The sequence below is a fragment of the Furipterus horrens genome, unplaced genomic scaffold, assembly GCF_987537825.1.
Source record: "Furipterus horrens unplaced genomic scaffold, mFurHor1.1.pri manual_scaffold_8, whole genome shotgun sequence".
NCBI classification, from domain to species: domain Eukaryota; kingdom Metazoa; phylum Chordata; class Mammalia; order Chiroptera; family Furipteridae; genus Furipterus; species Furipterus horrens.
In genome coordinates, this window is record NW_028327178.1 from 72594111 (window position 1) to 72610764 (window position 16654).

A 16654-nucleotide genomic window follows, 5' to 3' on the forward strand; every position below is an offset into this window, starting at 1 on the left:
CACATACAATATTGAGGAAGTAATGAGGATTCTTGTCCTGGTGGTAAAGCAAATTCCTCAGTCAAATAAGATAGCAGCCCCCAGTTCTGGGTTTGAGTCTGTTTCCTCTGACTACAGCTTTGTTAAAATCTGAGTGGGCATGGGGCTGATGCCTTCTAAGGAGAGTCACTGTTTTAACACCTCACTTCTTCTAGGTAAAAGTTCAGAGATTGTTCTGAGTGATGGGAAATCTAAGATCATAGTTGGCCACTTTCTTTGATGATTCAGCTCCCTTAAGAAAGTAATGGGACTTCCAGCCAAGATGGAGGCCTAGACAGACATGCTGGGTCTCCCTCCACAACTAAGAAGGGATACAACTACCTCAAAACTAGAGACAACCAGAAGTTCCAGAAAATCGAGCTGCATGGAAATCAAACAAACGAAGATATAAAGAAGAAATACTCATCAGACAGGTAGGAGGGGTGGAGCCGGGGCAGAGAGGATGCAGTGTGGTGGCGGTGGCAGCAGCAGCAGCTGTGGCAGGCCAGCAGAAAGCACAATCACACATTTAAAAAGTGGGGAGGGACACCTGGGGAACGTTCCCAGCTTCTGACCAGACCGAGCACCTCACGGTCCCAGCACCAGGGAATATCAAGCCTCATTGATTCTGACTGTGCAAACCAGTGGGGGTTGGAGTGGAAGAAGAAACTGCTGGTCTCTCCACAGAGTCCGCTTGTTTAAAGGGCCCCCCATGGTCCTAGAATGTCTGGGGACCCACCTACTCTGGGAACGATGGCCAGGGCAATAGCTAGAGAGGCGCCAGTTCCATACGAAAGTGGGAGAAGTGCCTGGAAAAGGGGCAAGTGCTAAACAAGTGGCATTGTTCCCTCTCTGACCCCTCCCCCACATACAGTGCCACAATGTATGTTTCACAATGTTGTAAAACAGGTCGCCCTGTACTGATGAATACCTAAGACTCTGCCCCTTACAACGTAACAGAAGTGACACCTCTATCTAAGACACAGACAAACAAACACAGGCACCTGTTATGCTGAGGAGAAAGAGAAGTATGGCACAAAAGGGGGAACAGATAAAAGTTCCAGTGGGAAAACTAAGCGACCGGGAGAAACCTAACCTAACAGATAAGGAGATAATCAACTTAACAGATGCAGAGTTCAAAACACTGGTGATAAAGATGCTCACAGGCTTGACAGATATGCTTGAGTATGGCAAATGCATAAGAGAAGAAGTGAGGGCTATGCTAAGTGAAATGAGGGAAAATCCACACAAAACCAATGGTGAAGGGAAGGAAACCAGGGTTCAAATCAATAATTTGGAATATAAGGAATTAAAAAGCAGTTAACCAGTACAAAATGAGGAAACAAGAACTGAAAAAAATGAGGGAGGCTTAGGAACCTCTGGGACAACTTTATATGTGCCAACATACAAATCATAGGGGTGTCAGAAGGAGAAGAGGAAGAGCAAGGAATCAAAAGCTTACATGAAAAAATGATGAAGGAAAACTTCCCAAATTTGGTGAAGGAAATAGATATACAAGGCCAGGAAGCACAGAGAGTCACAAACAAGCTAGACCCAAAAAGGACCACACCAAAACACATCATAATTAGAATGCCAAAGGTTAAAGATAAAGAGAGAATCTTAAAGGCAGCAAGAGAAAAGAAGAGAGTTACCTACAAAGGGGTGCCTATAAGACTATCAGCTGATTTCTCAAAAGAAACTTTGCAGGCCTGAAGGGACTGGCAAGAAATATTCAGTGTGATGAGAAGCAAGAACCTACAACCAAGATTACTCTATCCAGCAAAGCTATCATTTAGAATGCAAGGGCAGGTGAAGTGCTTCCCAGAAAAGGTAAAGCTAAAAAAGTGCATTATTACCAAGCCACTTTTTGTATGAAGTGTTAAAGATACTTATTTAAGCAAAAGAAGATCAAAACTATGAACACTAAAATGACAACAAACTCACAACTATCAACAACTGAATCTAAAAAATAAAAACAAAATCCAACTAGGCAAACCAGAATAGGAGCAAAATCATAGGTATAGGGATCATTTGGAGGGTTATCAGCTGGGAGGGGGAAGAGGCAGAAATTGGGAAATGGTGCAGGGATTAAGAAGCATAATTGGTTGGTACAAAATAGACAGGGGAAGATAAGAATAATATAGGAGACCTCCAGCCAGGATGGAGGCCTAGACAGACATGCTCCGTCCCCCTCCACAACTAAGAAGGAATACAACTACTGCAAAACCAGAAACAACCATAAGTTCCAGAAAATAAAGCTACATGGAAGTCCAACGTATGAAGTTATAAAGAAATGATGCTCATCCGTACAGGTAGGAGGGGTGAAGTCAGGGAGGAGAGGTCAAGCTGTGCTGGTGGCAGCAGCTGCAGCAATGACAGCAGGACAGCAGTAAGCAGAAACATCTGTATTTAAGGGAAGGCAAGAAGCACCTGGGGAGCACCCCAGCTCAGACCAAACCCATCAGCTAGCAATTCCAATGCCAGGGAAGGCAGACCCCCATTGCCTCAGACTGTGAGGGCCAGAGGGCGTGGGGATGGAGGAGGAGGCTCCCGGTCTCTCAATGGAGAGTGAGCAGCAGGAATCCATCTTGGACCCCCGCCCCCACACAAAATGCCACAGTGTGGTGAGAAGGGTCACCTGGCAGTGATGAGTGCACAGGGCTCTGCCCCCTATAGCGTAGGGGGCGTGACAGCCCTGCCCAGGAAGCAAAGGTAAACAGAAAACTGTCATGATGGCACAGATCACGAAAGAGATCCCGGTGACGCAGCTAACCAGACAGAAAATATCTAATCTAACAGCTCAGCAGCTCAGTTCAGAGCTTTGGTTGCATGAATGCTTACAGACCTGACGGCAGATCTTAAACAAGATGGGGAAGGAATGAAGTCTAGCCCTGATGAAATGAATGAAAGCACATATGAAACTAGTGGTGAGGGCAAGAAACCAAGGATCAAATCAACAAATCGGAACATAGGGAAGGAACAAACAGTCAACCAGTGCAGAAAGAGGAAACAAAAAGTGAGGAAAATGTGGAGAGACTCAGAAACCTATGGGACAGCTATAAGCAGGCCAACATCCAAATCATAGGGTTGCCAGAAGATGAAAAAGAAGAACTAAAAATTGAAAAATTATGTGAAAAAATAATGAAGCAGAACTTCCCAAACTTGGAGAAGGAAATAGACTTATAGGTCTAGGAAGCACAGAGAGTTCCAGAAAAACTGCACCCGGTGAGAACCACACCAAGACACATTATAATTAAAATTTCAAAAATTAAGGATAAATAGAGAATCTTAAAAGCAGCAAGAGAGAAGAAGAGAATTATGTACAAAGGGGTCCCAATAAGACTATCAGCTGATTTCTCAGATGAGACTCTGCAGGCAAGAGGGAACTGGCAAGAAATATTCAAAGTAATGAAAAGCAAAAACCTACAGCCATAATTACTCTATCCAGTGAAGCTGTCATTCAGAATAGAAGGGCAGAGAAAGTGCTTCCAGGACAAAGTAAAACTGAAGGAATTCATCAGATCCAAACCACTGTTACATGAAATGTTAAAGGGACTTGTTTAAGAGAAAGAGGATCAAAACTATGAACATTAAAATGAAAACTATATCACAACAACCAACAAGAGAAGCTAGGGAACCAAAACAAAGGCAGACTAAGTAGTCACAAGAGTGGGAAAATAATTATAGGTATGGGGAACATTCTGGGGGGAGGTCAATGGAAAGGGGGAAGGGGTGAAAGAGGGAGATGATACAGGAATTAAGAAGCATAGTAGGAGGGAGTGGATAGAAAGATGTTGAGAAGAACTATATGCACAATCAATGGGTATTGACTAAGGGGGGGACAACTGGAGGAAGGGGAACAAAGGGAAAAGAAATTGGGACAATTGTAACAGCATAATCAATAAAGCATATTTTTTAAAAAAGAATAATATAGGAAAGGGTGAAGCCAAAGAACTTCTATGCACGACCCATGGACATGAACTAAGAGGTGTGGGATTGCTGGAGGGAAAGGGGGTACTGGGCAGAGGGGAGAAAAGGGGAGAAACTTGGGACTACTGTAACAACATAATCAATAAAATATACTTAAAAAAAAAGAAAAGAAATTAATGGGTTTCTTCTATTCAAGTTCATGAGCTGGTAGTATGAACTGAGAGACTGACCTTAGTATCCTCTGTGCCTTGCCCACTGCCCTGCTCCTCATATTAGTGGCATCTTCCTTCATCTCTGAAGTGGGGAGGTACCCCAAATTTGTTTCTTTCCCCCCAGCTGTATCCAAGCTGCATCCTCACAATAGGTCAATTGTTCCCTTTATCAAGTTTGACATCCTTAAGACAAGATGCTCAGAAGAGATATGGGAACTAGGGCAATGTTTTTTCCAGGGCTCTAGTCATTTTTTTCTGCTAAGTCACCCAACTTGTTGCCTATGTTCTAACTTTAGCAAGAAAAATCAGCTTTCCAACCCAGCAGGACTTTCTTATCAGTGTCCAGTCACTTTAGATTGCAGGCCACAGGCAAAAAGGCTCTGTCTTAGCAAAGCTCTACTTCATCCCTCTCCACCCTCAAATGTCCACTTTCCCCCTAAGTGTGAATCTTCTAGAACCTCGATGAAGACTACCAGAAGTAGTCAACATCCTGAATATTTCCCATCAGCTCTCCAAATGTTATGTTTCATATTCAGAAGGGCTGTATTCCAGGATACAATAGTCCCACCATACCAGCTATTTTGCTAAACCAGGCTCTCTGTCTTCCTAGTTTGAGTAAAGACATCCTTGCTGCTCTCTGCATGAACATTTTTCTCAGCCAACCCACATTTAAGGTTTGCTTATTGTCACATCCTCTTAGTTTATGATAGAAGCAACTAAAAATCCAGTTCAAACTAGCTTACACAGTAGGAGGCTTTATTAGTATAAGCTACTCAAAACTCCGTGGGTGAATCACATGAGGTTTGATGAAGACTCCAGCTTCATCAACCTTTCTTACATATTGGCTCAATCCTCAGCTTGACTCTTCATGGAAATAATAGAGCTGCAGCAGAGCCTGTCATGATTTTTGTAAGCTACACACCCTAAAGAAAAACATTTTTCCTAGGAGCCACCAACAAATGCCTTCTTCAGTCCAAATCATCATATGCTGGACCCTAAGATGTTATCTATGGTCTAGTATGAGTGTTCAGCCTCTGGTTCAGAAAGTGAGCATGTCACCTGCAAAGCACATAAGCTATGGGTGGGAATGGAGTGCAAAATCAGAGTAGTTGCTGTGTTACTGGGGATACTTACCCTACACCACAATAGAGGACAAAGTTAGGAGACCAACCCAGTGCCCACCCCACATGCCCCAGTAGATCATGGGGCCCCAAGGGCCACAGCTGCCTCTAATGGCCTTTGTTCCCCACCTGAGCCCCAGCCCCAGTGTCTGGTACTGAGCCTCACCATGGTAAACACTTGATGATGAAAATGACCTATGCATCCATGCTTTCAAATGCCTCTCTTTCACAGTACTAGTCCCCTTGCCTGTGTCTGCACTTCCAATTCTCCAGACCTTCCTGTAAAGTCCAGCTCTCTCTGTAAGGCTTCCTGCCCCCAGATGTTTTGAAACACTTCAGACAAAACTAAATGGTTCAAGAAGTACTAGATCTGAAAGCACTGATTTTAGGAGCCAAGGGGCTTCTAAGGGAAGTGGTCTCAATGTGTTGGCTGATTATAGGAAATAAGACACAAGGCAAGGGAAGTCGTCCAGAGTCCCCTCTGTGCATCTCAAATAAACAAATGTGTGAATTGCAAATACATTATTATACAGAGGGCATTGATCTCTCTCTCTAGTACCTAAATATAAAGATCCCTCTTAATCTGTGAAAATATGTTTATGGGTGAACTCTGCAGCACCCATCACTTTATGGACAATGAATCAGGATTGGTGCCCCAGCTCAGGGTAGGCAGGTAAGAGCTCAGGATTTCTGAGTAGGACGAAGAGCCCAAGCATTCTGGCAGGGCTCCCCAACTCTGCTGAGGGAAAATTCCATTCACTATCCATGTTGGCCATCTGTTAAGTTAAACATCTCTGCCTATTACAAGAATAAATGGAAACTACAACATTGTTATCTGTGTACCAGCAGCATCAAGACAGGTAATGATTAGCAACACCTTGTGTGTGTTTGCTTTTCTCACGCACCTGATCTCACTTTGTTTCTTGAAATACTTTGCAGCATGGGCAGTGATTTTACCCACCAAAGGACCCACTGAATAAAAGATCTCTGCATTCATTAGGATGCCTTTGTCTGAGATAGTGGTTCTCAACTAGGGGTAAATTGTCCACCCCCAAACCATTTGGCAATGTGTCTGGGGACACTTTCGGTTGTCACAACTGAAGGAGGGGAAAGTACGATTGGCATCTAATGTATAGAGGTCAGGGTTGTTACTGAATATTCTATAATGCACACAACAGCCCCACCTACCTCTAAAGAATTATCCTTTCCCCACATCCGTAGTGTTAAGTCTGATAAACCCTTGGCTACAAGTAACAGAAACCATTGTTCTAACAGTTAAACAATAAATGCATTTCTAATTTCACATAAGCAGAAATCCACTGGTGATGTGGACCCAGGATTTTGTTGGTCAGTGGCTCTGTGTTATCAAGGGCCCAGCTGCCCCCATGACCCTAAGATGCCTACATGGAGTCTTTCAAAGGAAGGAGAAGCCATTTCTTCTCAGTGTCCCCAGAACATCTTCAGCAGAACTTCCCTTAGTTTTATTGGCTAGAACCAGGCAACACATTCACCTACAGACCAGTTACTGGCCAGGGGAGTGGGACTGCATAGGGTGTGGAAGAAGTCAGTCTCCTGAGCATGGAGTCACTCAAGAGAATGTAAAATTCTGTAAGAATTAGGAGAGGATGTTGTTGTTGGGTAGGCAAACAACTTAATGACCATGTCCACTATGTCTTCTAACCCTGCTCTATTATTCTCAAAGTTTAATGTGTGCACAGACCACCTGGGGATTCTGCTAAAAAATGCAGGCTTTGATAGAGCAGGTCTGGGGTGGGGCCTGACACGCTGCAATGCCAACAAGCCCCTAAGATGCCTGCGCTGCCAGCGCACAGATCGCTCTTTGACTAGCAAGGTGTTACATAATGCCACTTTTTTAAAGTGCTCACCTGATGATATGTTTAATGATTTTAGAAAGAAAAGAAAGGAGAGAGAGAAACATGAGTGTGAAAGAGAAACATTGATTGGTTGCCTCCTGTATATGCCCCAAATGGGGATGAAACATGCAACCTGGGTATGTGCCCCGATGCTCCAATCAACTGAGCACCCACCCAAGGTTTATGCCACTTATTCTTTTTATGTTATTTTATATTTAAAATAAGTACTCTCCCCTTATTTGTGGGGAATACATTCCAAGAACACCAGTGGATGCCTAAAACTGTGGATAGTACCAAAACCTACAATATACTATAGTGATTTTCAACCGGCAGGCTGCAAAAAAATTTAAAATATGCAATACCTGACTATTTATTCAGGAGCACTAACCTCTTTTCCCTTAGGTTTTCATATTAAAAAATGACAACATACAGATCATGTATCATGCAAATATACACTTTAAACCTATATAATCTTGTTGACCAATGTCACCCCACTAAATTTAATAAAAAGAAAAAAATGGCAACAGGCAATACTGTAATAGCTGTCAGGTGTGAATGAATCAGAAATGCTTATTTTTTGTCAGATGGGCAAAAAGTATGTTTTTTGGTGTGCTGTAAAATTTTAGTAATTAGTTTATGTGTGCCATGAGATGAAAAAGGTTGAAAATCACTGATATGCTATGTTTTTCTGACACATACATACCTTTTCACTTAAAGGAAGTGCTTTACCACTTCTTTTTGGTATAACTGAGTTGCCAGCATCACTTGAACTTTGGGGCCATTATTAAATAAAATAAGGGTTATTTGAACACAAGTACTGCAATACCTACCAACAGTTAATCTGGCAACCAAGAGAACTATTAAATGACTAAGAGGTAGGAGCATATATGAGGTCTGTTCTGACACTTTCCAGCCATGTACTATGAAAAACAGAGACATTTATTGAAGAAGATACAGGAAACATTGGGTCTGCTGCATGGGCAACAGCAGACCCTCCATATCACCCTGCCCAGGCTCTGTAGCTTCAGCTCCACTGGAGAGGACACTCCAGCGTCATCGCAAGATGTCGATTCAACACGGGAGGAGAAAGATACCGTGTCACTCCCGAGTCGGACTGCACAGCCATTCTCGGCGGTGCAGATAGACTCTTAAGAAGCTATACCATCGTCTCTCGAGACGGACGGCTGCCGACAGGAAACATTGTACATAGGACAATGACACCTCAGTCCCCTTAAAAGTAGGTACCTTGGGACCTCATACCATTCTCCCAGCATCTCTTCCATGGTTCAAAACACTCTGCAGATTCTCTGTTGAAATCACCATCAGATGCCCTGTTGTATTTTCCTGAATCTTAGAGACAGTCTGAAATCTCTTCCCTTTCAAAGTTGATTTTAGTTTTGGGAAAAGCCAGAAGATTCAGGGTGCCAAATCTGGGCCTTAGGAGGGCTGAGTCACTTCGGTGATTTGATGTTTCTCAAAAAAACACTGTATGAGACGTGATGCATGAGCAGGTGTGTTGTCGTGATGAAGCTGCCAATCACCAGATGCCCATAGCTGTGGCCTTCTGAATCATCCAAATAGTTTCCATGAATGAATGTTCAAGCTTAATGCAAAACCTGATGCAGATTCATTGCTCTACTCGCTCAGTCATTTTGAATGTGACAGCCACAAAGTACACATACTCACTCAATGGCATCTACTTCCCCCACTGACTAGTACAGTGAAGTCATCATTGTTCATGCATGCACATTCCAGTCCATTCTCCTTGGCTTCCAGGTCAGATCAACGTCACGCAAATCATTCTCGATATATTAACAATGGCTGGACTTTTTCCAAACAGACTCATACAGTGTGTAGACAATGGACAAAGGGATGGTTCATGTCCTATGTGGGATGGAGCAGCATAGCATAAGATTTCATCTGCTATTGAGATGTTATGAATTGTTTATTTCTGGAATCTTCCATTTAATATTTTTGGACTGTGGGTGACCACAGGTAACAAATAGGGAAGTAAAACTGCAGATAAGAGCAGACTACTGTACACATAGCATGAAATTTATCATCTCAACCAGTTTTAAGCATATAATTCAGAAGTGTTAAGCATATTTACACTGTTGTGCAACCAATCTCCAGAACTCTTCATCTTGCAAAACCAAACCTCTGTCCCCATTAAATAACTTTCCATCCTCACCTTCCTCCAGCTTGTGGCAACCATCACTCTACTTTCTGTCTCTATGAATTTGACTACTCTAGGTACCTCATATTTGTCCTTTTGTGACTGATTTATTTCACTCAGCATAATGTTCTCAAAGGTCAACCATGTTGTATCATGTGTTAGAATTTTCTTCCTTTCTAAGGAAGCTCATCTTGGCTGTATATACCGCATCTTGTTTATCCATTCATCAGTCAGTGAACACTTGTGTTGTTTCCACCTTTCGGTTGTTGTGAATAAGGCATCTATGAGCAAGGTTGTACAAATATCTGTTCAAGATCCTGCTCTCAATTTTTGGGGATATATACTCAGAAGTGGGATTGTTGGATCATAAGGTAATTAATTCTGTGTTTAATCTTTTGAGAAACCTCCACTGTTATCCATAGTGGCTGTACCAATGTTACCTATTCTTAAACTTGACAGCACATTAAACTCACATTAGGAGGTTTACAAGTTACTGATGCTTGGGTCTCTCCTCCACGGTTTAATTTAATTAGCATAGCACGTGGCCCTGACTTAGTTTGAGAATCTCTTCTTCCTTGTCATTTCCTTCTTTCTCATAAGTCTATGATCAGGTTTTCTGAGATGTGGGGACTCCAGTTAAGTGGGACTTTATGGTGGGCATATCCTCACCAACTCACCGGCAGTGTCTACTCCTCACCCTCACCCTCAATCACCAGGCCCATCTTATCCTCACTAACCATCAATAAGAAGGTTTAACTATGACCCCTGATGGCTTTGAAGTCAGAGAACTTCGGAGCCAGCAGACCTCAATACCAGCCTATCCACTCCTTTTCTTTTTAATTTAAATAAAATGGATTTTTACTTCAAAGGGAATTTTACCTGGAGTCCCTTTATATAAAATAGATCAAAGCAGAATTATCCTGTTAACTTGGGGATGAGGCGAGGGCCCCACAGAGGCTCCTCACCTCCCAAAACACAGAGGCATCCCCACAGTTCCCCTTGTGCTCCCACAACCCCTTTAAAAAAAATAACTTGCTTGTTTATTTATCTATTTTTAGAGAGAGAGGAAAGGAGAAAGAGAGGGAGAGAAACATCATTGTGTGGTTGCCTCTCACTCGCGCCCCCAACTGGGGACCTGATGTGCAACCTACTTATGCGCTCTGACTGGGAATCGAACCAGCAACACTTGGTTTGCAGGCCAATGCTCAATCCACTGAGCCACACCAGCCAGGGTCCCAAACCCTTTTTGATCTAGCCTAAACCCCTCATTTTACTCACAAGAAAATAAAGGCCCAAGAATTTACATGACCTAGCAAAGCCCACTCATAATTTCCTGGGTGGGCTCTGTTAGGGGCAGCTTATGCACTTGGTCACCAGGTGACAAAACTACCTCAAATGCCTTAAATAGTCCTCTAACAGATTCTCATGTTATAGAGTGTTCTCTCAATTACTTTATTTTGAATCACAAGGTACTATTGGAGGAGGACACACTGGCAGGAAATGACCTCAACAAGTCTGATTTTAGATGCTTAGAGAAGTCACATGTTTAAATAAGGAATAACAGAGTCAATGAAATTTAGTCATGGTTCCCAAAGGAATGACCTCTTGGTTGCAAATGTTTAACTTTGTTTAAAGATCATTTAAAAAATCTATACAATATGTCTTTATGTAGGGGCATCACAAACATGCCCTATTAGATAAATGAAGTGGGAGTGAGGAGACTGCCCATGGGTATTTGAGGCTTGGAATATAATTTCCAGTGGGGATATTATACATGAATTAAAAAAATAACATTTCTCAACAGCAACCATTAGCTGGAATTGAAGTCATTATTCTCTGAAAACTTTAGATTACTCAAAAAGTGACTATAATGATGAAGACACTGTTGTGGAGATAAACATGAATATAGTGAGAATACTATTGTTTTCTTGAAAGAAAAATAGGAAAAGTATAATATTTCTAAATATACTGTTTTATATGTGAGATTTTAAATGTGTGTAATTAAATTATGAAATCAAATTGTATAAGTTGACTATTTAAACTGCCTTTTGAACCAGCGACTCCACTGCTAGGATTATACCCGAAAAATCCTAAAACCCTAATTCAAAAAAACCTATGCATCCCTATGTTCATAGCAGCCCTGTTTACAATAGCTAAGTGCTGGAAACAACCTAAGTGCCCATCTGTAGATGAGTGGATCAAAAAACTGTGGTACATTTACACAATGGAGTACTATATAGCAGAAAGAAAGAAGAAACTCCTGCCATTTGCGACAACATGGATGGAACTAGAAAGAATTATGCTTAGTGAAATAAGCCAGGCAAAGAAAGCAAAATACCATATGATATCACCTAATACAGGAAACTAAAGAGCAACACAAACAAATGAACTAAATAGGCAAAGACTAGAATAGTAGTCAGTAGGGGGGAGGGGGGAGGGAGAGAAGGGGGATAAGTAAGGGAAGGGTCTAGTCAAGGAACGTGTATGAATAACTCATGGACATGGACAACGGGGAGGGATATGATTGTGGGAGAAGGGATGGGCTGGGAGGGGGGAGCAATGGGGAAAAAATGGGACAACAGTAATTGAAAAACCAAAAAATAAAAAAAATTTAAAAATATCCCTAAAAGTTTATATATTTAAATGGTAAAAGATTTGGGGAATCTTGTTGTTGAGAAAATGGAGAATTATCATATTTTCATGATTTATTTATATTTCAGCTTATGTGGGATTGCTTCAGGGAAATGAGATATTAATAGCCAAACTTTATGTTTTGCCCTCAACCTTTACTGAGGGGGGTAACAAGGAGTAGGGGGAATCTGCATATGTGTTAACATTATTAAGACTACCGCTGCCCATATTTTGCTCTATAAAATGTCCCACATGATAAATCTTTTGGAATTTAATGCAAAGAAAAAAGTATACCTTTTAAAATTGGTATAGTTCTACCTTTATAATAAAAAGAATTCATAAATATATTTCTTTTTTTACTCAGCCTGACAGGAAGATTTGAGCTGAATGTGATGACCATATAGAGAAACTAACATGGATTAAAACCACTTCCCTTTATAGTCCTCATATTTGCTTCTTCTGTCCAATGCCTCCATTTTCTCTATCTTTACTTTAAAACTTAAATTCATGTGCTTGGAGTACTCAGTCCTTTATTAAAACTGCCTATTATATGCTCAAAGCTTCAAACATATGGAGAATATTTAAAGTTTTTAAACTAAGCAGGTTTATGGGAAAATTCAGGATCCAATTTTATGTCTTCAAAATACTGCATCTTTGTAGCACCAAATGAATGCAAGAGAACAAGAATGAGAATGACCTCAGGATTGCCCCTACAAAAGCCTTTGGCTTCCAGTGAGAGGATGGTGAGATGATGGACTTGGACAAGGAGTGAGTGAAGATACTACATACTTCTCACCCATCAGGATCCAATGGAATGTTGTCTGTCAAACACCACTTCTGACTCTCAGTACCTCTTCCCCACTCCTCAAAGCTGCATCTTCTCCCTTCAGATGACCACATCTGGCCCCTCTCCAGTCATTTAGAGTGAAAAAATAAAAAGAGGGGTGGTAATATTTCTATGACATTGAGGTCTGACTCTGAGGAGGCATTTTTTCCTTTAAGCTGTGTAAGTGACTGAGGATACCTAGTAAGGTTGCCTCCCTTTTTTAATGGAAGCTCATGGCCTCAAGACTTAGAGCTCTAGTATAGTCAACTTAAGAATTACTTTCAGGGTGCACCATGCTCACCACAATGTCCTGGGGCTGGTATGTTACCACTCCTCACCTTCTCAGGCCATATCCTGGCATATCTATAAATGACTTTCTCACAAGGATTGCTCACCTGGTGGGAGCTAAGCATGCTGGCAGTGGTCTTTCTCACCACCAATGGATAGCCTGCCTGAGGAGGAAGCAACATAGAAAAAAACAGATCTGAGAGAAGGAAGCCTCTAGCAATGCAGTTGGGCAGAAGAATGCCCAAGTGATGGAATCAGCAATAAGTGCATGGAAATATCGGTCCCTTTAATTATTGGCTGTGAGATCTTGAGGGGATTCCTGAACCAAAGACTCAATTTCCTTATCTGTTAAGTGAGGATCATGTCATCCACTAACAGGATGGTTGTGCAGATCAAATGAGTTAACTGAATGGCAAATGTGTAGGACACTGTCTGGAATAGTCAGCACCCAACAGGTGAGCTGATTCATTGGGGTTATATTTAATCATTATTTCTCAAACCTATTATTAAACAATTCTCTGTGGGTATATGCTCAAGCTGATTTCTGTTTCTTCTAAGCACTATTATCTTCTAAAACATGAGCTTAATGCATCCTTCACACACCATGGAAAGACCCTTTGGCATCTATCCCTGAAAGAGATGTCTATTGTCAACCCTGCTCAGGACCCATGCTCTCTACTTCTGGGACCATCACCTCTACTTCCCTGTATGGACCAACTTCGCCCAAACCTCATTTTCTGTCTTCCCAATACCCTGGCTCCAGTGGGCAACCATGTTCCGGCTTGGCCAATGGAACTAGAGTATCACTTTGGCCATGGTGATTGGTTCAGAAATAGGCACACTACCTAGCCCAGGCTAAGCCTTGGAGTTCTGTTAGAATCACTGGTAAAAGGCCCGTCTTACTCTGGAAAGCTTACTGAACTGGTAGAATGTGAGTGAAGAACTGCTGGTGACCATCTCTTCCATTACCTGTGCCTGAGATCCTGCCTGAGAAGGAAGCAACATGTAGGAAAGCAAATGTAAGGGAAGGAAAGAGACAGATTCCCCAATAATCACTTGTAGGCCTGGGTTTATCCCCAGACTTTTCAATTATGTTAGGCAATATTTCCCTGAGAACAGTTTATAAGTGTGTGGGAAGGGATTATAAAGCCTTAAAATATATATAAATACTAAAATAAATGTTAGGTTCCTACTTCACAGATTTTCACCTATTGCGCAGGGGGTCTAGAATGTAATATCCATGACAAGTGAGGGAATACTGTATTTGGCAGAAATATCTGGCCTGAACTAACATGAGGCTATTTATAGTATTTATTATCCCATTTAGTGTGAATATTTATACATTTTCCATAGGAATATTAATGGGTTTGTTTACAGAGTGCTTAGCCAGACTCCACTGGGCATGTTCTGTAATATATAGAATATGCAGCATATTGCCTTTCTAAAATTCAAAGAAAAAATTTAATTCCCCCAAATATCTGGCTCCAGTGGTTTTGAGTAAGGTTTTATAGACCTATGCTAAGATCACTGCCTGTAGCCAAGACAACTGCAACAATCCCCCAAAGATGCCACTTGTCTCCCCAGCTTGTCTATACTCCATCTTTCTCATATGACTCTAAGTCTCCCAATTTTCATCCACTGGATGTAATTGTCCCCTGTCTCTAAAATCCTAACTATGCTTGGATAACCTTTCTCTGGATAGTGGTTCTTGCTGGGACTGTTCCTGGTTGCATCTTTCCTTCATGAAAATATTTCCTCTCCTTTGGGGCTCTATTCTCTGCAAAGGATCAGGAGCTGATTTAAAATATGGAAGTCTCCAATCTAAGAAATGGATGTGTGTATTAGTTACCCTCCATAGACAAGGCATTTGCATTTGTAATATATATATATTTTTCACTTTTTAATTGTGTTAAATATACACATTGTAAAATTTGCCATCTTACCCAGTTTTAAGTGTGCAGTTCAGTATTCATATTCATATTGTCATGAAACCGATCTCCTGAACTTTTTCATATCCATTAAACAACGAATCACCCCTCCCTCTTCCCCAGGCCCTGACAACCACTATTCTAGTTTTTGTCTATGAATTTGACTACTTTAGATACCTCATATAAATGGAATCATATAGTATTTGTCTTGTTATGATTGACTTATTTCACTCAGTATATTGTCAAGGTTCACCCATGTTGTACTGTGTGTCAGAATTTTCTTTTTAAGGCTGAGTAATATTTCATTGTATGTATGTACCACATTTTATCATCATTCATCATCCATCAATGGACATTGGAGTTGCTTCCACCTTTCTGCTATGAACCTGGGTGTATTATAACATATATTTTGAAACCTCTTAATTTACACCTTCTTATTGGTAGAGCTTTTTGATTCCTCCTCTCTTCCATTATAGCCCCAGAGAGAAGGTAAAAGCAGAAGGAGTTACGCCAATAGGAAGAAAGAGGAAGGGAGTATCTGCCTCTTCTGCTCACAGATTCTAGCAAGAAGAAACAGAAATCTTGCTCCATCATCCACAAGAGAGAAGATAATGTTTGGGATGTAGGTAATATGGGCAAGGAGCTCTACCTCACTCTCTGGGACAAAATATCCCAAAGTGAGCAGACACATTAGATTCCAGAGGGCAAGGTCTGGAATATTGGCTGTGCCATGGGAATGCTTCCCTGGGCTTACCAGATGACATGAACAGACCACTTCTGATGTACAGTGGCTAGATAGATGAATCTATGCACTGTGAAGAAGGTGCTTTGAGGGCTGAGTAGAAACCTGGAGTCAGAATTAAGAAGTTCCATGAATGGGGACCTTATAACCAGGACAAATGACCAAGCCATAGCCTTTAGCAGTGGGTGCCAAAATATCCCTACAAGACCAGAAGGTCTGGATATCCCTGCAGACGAGAGCAGCCACACTGCCACAAGGATCAGGTCAACATCATGTAGACACCACAAGTATTCAAAGCCCCATTCCCCCACTGCCATAAAGATGCATAGGCACTGCTCCCCTCACACATAGCCACATAATATCTTAGGGAGGGGAGAGGCACAGAGTGGTCACTAAGGAGACATAGCTCCCAAAAGAGACTCTTTAAAGTGGCCTGGATAGCTGACTACTCACAATGAAGGGACGTGGTGTGAAATTGAATAAAGAGCATAGTAGGTATTATTGGTGCCATGCCCAGATTCCCTGGACTAGCTGGTATACCCACTCTAGCTGCTAAAAGTGCTCACTAATACAGTGATGGCTCTCCTGGGAGTACTGGCTTCCACTGGCAATGGAAGTAGCCACACCTGGGTACACCTGGGGGTTAGGAGGACCAGGCCCTGTCTGAGGACAGCCAATGACCCCTGACACTGAAGTACAAAAACCTGGTCCCCTGTCACTAAGTAGGACCAACTCTCTGGCACCATCCTACTCTAGAGCTCCGGTAGGATCAGGCAGAAGTTGATTCCAGTGGGCACCAGCCTTGCTCAGATTCTTCCCCTGCCCTCCTTCATCTTTCCTCCTTCTCTCCTTTACTGGGCCACATGCACCTGAATCCTGGTCTCAGGGGAACCAGTTGGAGACAATAA